Source organism: Myotis davidii, unplaced genomic scaffold, assembly GCF_000327345.1.
Source record: "Myotis davidii unplaced genomic scaffold, ASM32734v1 scaffold218, whole genome shotgun sequence".
Classification (NCBI taxonomy): domain Eukaryota; kingdom Metazoa; phylum Chordata; class Mammalia; order Chiroptera; family Vespertilionidae; genus Myotis; species Myotis davidii.
Genome location: NW_006289235.1, coordinates 735,887 through 743,912, shown reverse-complemented (window position 1 = coordinate 743,912; position 8,026 = coordinate 735,887).

The window sequence follows — 8,026 nt, the reverse complement described above, 5'->3', positions numbered from 1 at the left end:
CCTGAATTATAATAAAAACAGCAATAGTAACTCTCACTTCTTGAAGGCATGTTATATATACTGTACTGGCACGGTATATGCTGTTTCTGTTTCCCTTGTTTGTTTTACCTGGAATGAATATCACTCCCTCCTTCCTGCTGGATTATTGTTATTCACCCTGCTAGGAAGGCTCTTTGGTTCTCATTTTAAGCTAAGAAATGTGAGACTCAGAGAGGAGCAGTAACTTATGTAAAACACATACACATATATCTATGCCTATCATTCTTCCTAAAAAATATTTTTATTGATTTCAGAGAGAAAAGGAGAGGGAGGGAGATAGAAACATTAATGATAAGAAAGAATCATTGACCGGCTGCTTCCTGCATGCCCACACTGGGGATCAAGCCTACAACCTTGGCATGTGCCCTGACTGGGAATTAAACCGTGACCTCCTGGTTCATAGGTTGAGGCTCAAACACTAAGCCATGCTGGCCAGGAAATGCCTATTATTCTTTTTTGCATTTATTTTATTTATCGGTTAAGGTATTACATCTGTGTCCTTATCCCCCCATTGCCCCCCACTCCCCCACTCATGCCCTCACTCCCTTGTTGTCTGTGTCCATTGGTTAGGTTTATATGCATTCATACAAGACCTTTGCTTGATCTCTCCCCCTTACCCCCACCCTCCCCTATCTTCCCTCTGAGGTTTGATGGTCTGATTGATGCTTCTCCTTTCTGATAGATATTTCTGATTTCTTGGGATATAGTCCTAGAAGTGGGATCACTGGGTCAAATGGGAGTCCAATTTTAGTTTTTTGGAAGAAACTCCATACTGTTCTTTAACCTGGCTGTACCAGTCTGCATTCCCACCAGCAGTGCAGGAGGGTTCCTTTTTCTCTGCATCCTCGCCAGCATTTGTTGTTTGTTGATTTGTTGATGATAGCCATTCTGACAGGTGTGAGATGGTACCGCATTGTTTGTTTGTTTTTTAAACTTATTTCCTCTATTCAGGAGTTCTCTGTGTTGTCTCCTCACCTTCTGTGTAAACTAACCCAACAGACACAGCTATAGGGAGATTGCAAACAGCTGGGGGCAGAGGCTCTCTATCCATGTCTAAGTGTTTGTTTAATTCTAAACATCCTGTGACTATACAGTGACTATGAGTTAGTTTGACTTGGAGTAAGTACTCCAAATACTGGACAAAGTAGACATTTCTTATTGAATTTGTTTTTTTCCATTGCCATGTTTCTCTGCAGGCATCATACAAAATTGAAGAAATGTGTAGTATGAGATTCTAGATTGAAATTCAGAAATCCTCCAAGGGCAACTCTTCATTTTCAAAATAGTTCAGACTCCTTAGTTTGACCAACAAGGGCCTGACACGTGAAGCCCTGTCTACCCATTTAATTGGCTTTGTTCCTAATGACCACCGTGCTCAGAGGTTCTCTTTATCCTGGCCATGCTGGGCTACTAGAGTTTCTCTAATACCCCATGCTGGTGTTTCCTTTGTTCTCTGTCTAAGACACCACTTCCCATAAATAGCTATGTTTTCCTAATAGACTTTTACTCCAGCTTACAGGATTTGTATGGATATACAGGGTGTCCCCCCCAAAATGTATACACACTGTAACAGCTAATAGCTCAATTTTGAAAATGAAATGTATTTATTAAAAACAGCCTTTATAATTATTCCAAGTGTGTGTATATGCTTTTTTGGACACCCTATATTTATTTAGAGAGTGAAAGTGGTAGGAAAGATACTGGGACAATGGGTGTAAACTATAACTTTCCCAGAAGAACTCAAACTATGATCTCCCTAATGCAATATCATGGCCTTAGGAAATCTATTCTGTATAGCAGGCAGTTATTAGATCTACGCTCATGTTCTTGTTTAGTTTTATGCCATTACTACATGATGCCTTATAGGAAGTGATTATTTATAGCTTATCCCTCTTTGTAGTTTTAATGTCAAGTTCAGACCTTGGCACATATTCTAACTGATTAGAAGATGTTTGTTGAAAGTTGAATTAATAAGTAACTGAACAAATGACCACAGTACTCCGCCATAGTATTCAACCATAGTACTCTCAGTTCTACTTTGGTTTGGATATGTAGTTGGCAAAATAAAACTATAGTCTGAGAAATTCAGTTGTGAAATGCCTACAAAGCAATAAAAATTAGAATAATTAGGTTATTCATAAAATTATAAAATGAAATAAAAAGTGAGTCATTTATTCCATATATGAACATAAGCTAGAAGGAAAAAATAAAATCTAGATATCTGAATATTCAAGAATAGCATTTAGCATTGAACTAAAATGTGTAAAATAAATAAGATCTATTATAGGTACTCCTTAATTTGCTAGATATTGGCTATGTGCATGGCACTACTAAGGGTATTGTGAGGAGTTACAAAGAGAAGTATCTAAAGAGATAGTCTATGGAAAATCTAAGAGTACCCATAAAGCAAAGCATTTCCAGAGATTGATAGTCATCAAAGCTTGGCACTGTTTATGCACTCTTACACTTTTTATGTTGAAGGAGGATCTAACAAAATTATTTTTGTTAGTGCATTATATATTTAATAATAAGAACTTTGAGAATCTATCATTAGATACAATTGTTCCTCGATTCATAACTCTCAACATTTGTACAAATAAATGCTCTGTCTCTATCAGTCTATCTTGCCCATGGAGATTTAGTGAAGCACAGCAGTGTTACAAATGTAATTTTAGAGATAATTAATTTGTAAAATATTCTGTGTTAACACTGCAGTGAATATGTTATATGGGATTATACTGTCATCACATTGCTGGCTCATGAAGACATATGATATATGCATTTCTTCTGTGTATCGGCATCTTGAAAAAGAGATTCCATATTCTGTGAGCATTTAACATTCTCTAATATTTTCCGTCACTAAAACAACTTTTCAATGTTATGTCCTCCACCACGTATTGCCCTCTTGACTCTCCTTTACAGATAAACCTCTTGAAGCACTCATCTGTATTTGCCGTCTCCCTTTCATGCTCCTAGCCATGCTTTAACACACTCCATACTGACTCCACCAGCGAAGCTTCACGGGAGGCACTCTCACCAAAGACATTGATGGTACTTCTGTTGCTAAATTTAGCTGGTCTTTTTCAGTCTTTATTTTACTTCACCTCATTAGGGACATTGTTAACTCTACCCTGCTTAAAATATTCTATTTCTAATTTATATAACTTTACATTCTCATCTCCTTCGTGAGTCCCTCATCTGCCCTTTCTTTAAGTAGTGATGTTCTTAAATGTTTTGGTCCAGGATCTTTTTTGGCCTTGACATTCTCTCTCTGGGTAATCTTATCTATGAACGCAATTACCACTCTTATGTTGATGACCCTTCAACTGTAATTCCAGCCCAGGTAATTTTTGAGTACTCTATCAGAATAAATAAGGGTCTCCTGGATCTATTTGGATTTCCCACAGATACTTCAGCTTAAAAAATTCAAACCCAAGCTCATCCTCTCTCCTGTAAACCCTGCTTCTTTCCTCTGGTTCCCTGGCTTATTGAATAGGACCCCCCTCTACTGAGGTGAACAAATCAGAAGCCTGGAAACCATCCATGTATACAATTAATCATGAAATGTTATTGACTATTTTCATATTATCTCTAGAATGCCTTATTATCTTCATTCCTAAACCCAATGCCAAAAGTCAGATGAGTATGCTTCCTTGCTTAGATTTTCAAACATTATCTCTCGCCTAGATTCTGGAATTCCACTCTGATTTTTCTTCCACACAAAAGCTAGAGTGATTTGTTTCAACAGAAATCTGAATATGCCCGTCTTCTGCCTAAAAACCTGTAGTAATCCTTCTTTGCTCTTCTACAGATAAAGTAACAAATTTGTGATGTGGTTTATTAACCTTTCTTTATGTAACCACAGGTGACTTCCTTCCTTGTCTCCCCCCCCCCCCTTCCCCCCCCCCCCCCCCCGGGATACACACACATTTCACTGTAACATCTGCCAGTCCTATTCTTCCCCTCTAGATCGAATCAAGTCCTTTCACTTTCTACATGATTCCTGGTAACCCTAAAAACTATTCAGGCTTACAAAAAGAAGAATGTTTGTACATATTCCCAGGGCTGTAAATCCTAACATTTTTTATGGGAAATGAACCCATTCACAATGGGCCTAACCATCATCAGTGTCCACCCCTCCCATTTCTGTTTTAACTGATTAGCTTGTATATCTTCTGCAATGTGGAGAGCTGCTACAGCATTTGGACAGGTTCAAGCCTGGGACTGAGAGGGCACAATCCTCTCATGGCAAAGCCACGTGCAAGTCCCAGCACAATTTTAGCCAAATGCTATAGTTGTAAGCTTGAACCTATGGTCTGAATCTGTGGTCCCAAGTAGCTGAGTGATGTGAACTTGATAGAGTTCAGGTGCATGTAATTGGGTAGATTCAAAACCAGCAAGAACGTTGTAAACATCTTGACTACGCCCTTACTTTGCCTTGTGGAATCTGGCTATAAAATAAAGAGTCAGCTTGCAGGCTGTGGCACTGCAGAGGGCAGCATCCCACCTAGCACCCAACTTTATTTTCTTGTCTGTCTTCTCCATCCTTCACCGCCACCTCTCAGGTTCATCTATGGCCGTGCCGGCTCGACACACTGCAAGGTTTGGTTAAATGTTCTTTCTGCCAGGAAATCTTTGCTGGCCTTACCGTTCCCCTATCCAACCCCCACATCTGATTAGGTGTATTTCTTTGTATTATTTAGAAGCTTTTGTTTCTGCTCTCACAGATCTTGTCATATAATAGCCTACTAGAATGTAAATCATGAGAGAGTGAGAACTGTCAGTCACATCACACATTCATGTCCAGGACCTAGCATTATATCTGACATATAGAAGGTGCTCAATAAATATGTTTTTAAATAAATAGTTTTAACAAACTAAAAAGATTAAATAAGAAGAAATAATTGGACTTTGGTAATGCACATGCCTTTATTAGAGTCCGAACTGAGTATTTTTATACCACTTTATACTTCCCTGTTTCCTAGGCCAAACTTTTTTTTAAAAAAAATAATAATAATTAATTAAATGTTCCGTAAAACTCAGTATCAGTTGAATAAAAATATGCTTTTTTTCTCTTTTTGGAAAAATAACTCTATCTTGGATTCTTGATTAAGGCATTATAAGCAAGCTTAAAATTGTAGCTTTAAGCTTTAGATGAAGAACTTCCTAACTTTCCTAAGACTGAGTGGTTTATGTGTAGGGATGATACCTCATTTGTTTGTGTACCCAATTCTAACATACGTCCTGGCATATAGGAACAAGTCAGTAAATATTTGTTGAGTAGAATTGAAAAGGAAGTAGAAAATAAAATATTTTTACCTAAAAAACAAGAAATTATGTTTTCCTTCTGTTACAGTTCCTTAAGAAAATATTTTTTTTTTTAGTTTTTAAAATGTCAAGTGATAATTTTATGTCCTATTTACATGACTTCTTTTCATTAAAATTAATCTGTGAAAAATAGCATACATATAGTCCCTTGCCAGAACATTTATATTTTCAGAAGTGGCACTGGATTTATCCTAAATAAGCAAAATAAGTGTGAAATTTATGGTTGAGTTTATTTCAGTGTTTCAAACTTTCAATGTATTACATTTTCACTTTATGTCTTCTTTTAAATACTTTATTTTTGACACCATGAAACTGTATTAGATCTTAGCATGCTAAAGATGTTTAGAAATTTTAAAGCCATAATTATTTTAATGGCTACTTTCAGCATATACATTTTTCATAGGACAAACAATATTAGGAACATGGAAAATGCAGTCTATGTTTTTGGTTTCAAAGTTATACATCTTAGATAAAATAACATTTTTAATTTGTCAGTACAAAATATAACCTAATAGATAATTTATTATGAGATGCAATATTCTAAGATTTATAATCTTATAATCAAATTTATATTTATGGGACTTAAAATTATTCAGTTACATTTAAAATAATTCATTCAGAAAATATGAGCAAATTAACAAATCCTACCTGCCCTTTTTAAAAGCTTTATTTGTTGTTTGGAGCTTTTTTTCTAAAATACTAATTAACTATTGATTTAATTATTGAGCTCAGAGTTAGACTCTTAATTATAGTGCCACAGATAAAGAAACGAATTAATCCCCAAAGATTCACACAATAGGAATGTATGCCAGGGAAAAGCTTTTGAATGCATTTATGGCTCTGCTTATGGCTAATGTATCTTGCTTCCTTCTCCCAAGGGGGGAAAAATGCTCTGAGACTTTCCCAACTTTAAAAACTATGCCATATTGTTTAAGGACCTCCTCAATTCCCATACCAACATAGCCCAGGAAGTGGAAAAACTGTCATCTTTTGACATTCTGTATCACTTAGTCTTCAGAGGAGTTACGCGAGGTCAAAACTGCCCAATAAGTTTCATGGAGCCTAGACTAAGTAAGAGTACAAATAGTGGCTGGCATACCATCTGTTTAATATTTATAAGGTATGAGCCAAGTCACCAGAGTGTTAAATAAAATACATCATATCTGTCTTCCTTGAGAAACATATTATCATCATGACATGGAAGTCTAGATTCAACTTATAATTCTCTGATTCCTTGGACTTCTGTACTAGAATGAAACAGCTTAAGAAAAGCTGACCCCAGGGACCCACTGTCCTTTTACCCCACCCCCTTCACTCCATCTGGCACTGTTAGAAACCTTGTACACACAGGTATGTCCATGCCACCCCACACCCATATGTTCAAGTTCTGACTACTAACTCCAGGCAAAGACTTGCGCCGTGGCCATACCTGGAAACTGAATTGGAGCCATTTGGCAAGGAAATTTAAGGATCCTGGGGGCCCAGAACATGGGAATATGGCCTCCTGATGGTTATGTGGGCTTGGCCCTGTAAAGTCCTCACATCTGGAGAAGAATCGAAACTGAACCTTCTAATGCATGACATTCAATGGCAGGGTCTAAACCAGGGGTGGGCAAACTTTTTGACTCGAGGGCCACAATGGGTTCTTAAACTGGACCGGAGGGCCAGAACAAAAGCATGGATGGAGTGTTTGTGTGAACTAATATAAATTCAAAGTAAACATCATTACATAAAAGGGTACAGTCTTTTTTTTTTAGTTTTGTTCATTTCAAATGGGCCGGATCCGGCCGGGCCGTAGTTTGCCCACGGCTGGTCTAAACTCTTCTTACAGTCTTTCCCCAGAATAACAGCATTGAGCTTTTGTGTGCTGGTGGCCTACACTGGGCTAACCCAGAGGCAGTAGCACTAACGTAGTTTTATTGTATTTAAGCATTTTTCAGGTGTGTATCTTTCCATTTCTGTTACTCATTACAAAAAATTGGTACTTTTATTTTACATGTTTAATAAATAGTGTGCATGTACATTCCAGATTGTGCCTATAAAGGACACTGAAAATATTCACTCATGAAATGACAATAAAATACTCTAAAACTGAGAGTGTCTATACCAAGCCAATGTTTGTGAAATGGAGATAGATCTGTAACTATTGCACTTGGGAAGTAGTGTTTAAAATGAGAATAAAATACATCCTAAATACATTTATTTTCATTTTAGTTGTATAAAATCTCTCAGCCTAGCTTAAACTTATTGGAAGACTGGAAAGATACATTAAGAAATATATTATCCCTTTACAGAGAATGTGGTTCATAAGAGAAATTACATTGAATATAGATAATATTGAGGTTACAAATAGAACTCAGCCAAATTGACAACAAAATGTTCAAGTATATCAGTTCTTCCTCCTAGAAAATAATAAAATAATTCTGTACTAAATTGTACTTGATGTATTAGATGTATAAAGATTTTCAGTGAATGAGTGCTAGCTGAAAAATAATTAAAGAGCAAAAACAAATGATAAAGTCAGAAACAATATTTGATTTGGGGAAATGAATAAGATGTGTATAAAAGTGAATTGTACTGTGCTAAACAGATTGTGTATGAAATATTAATGGCATATTGTCCTGAGCTCCCCTTCTGCTGTTTCCATGTAGATGACTGA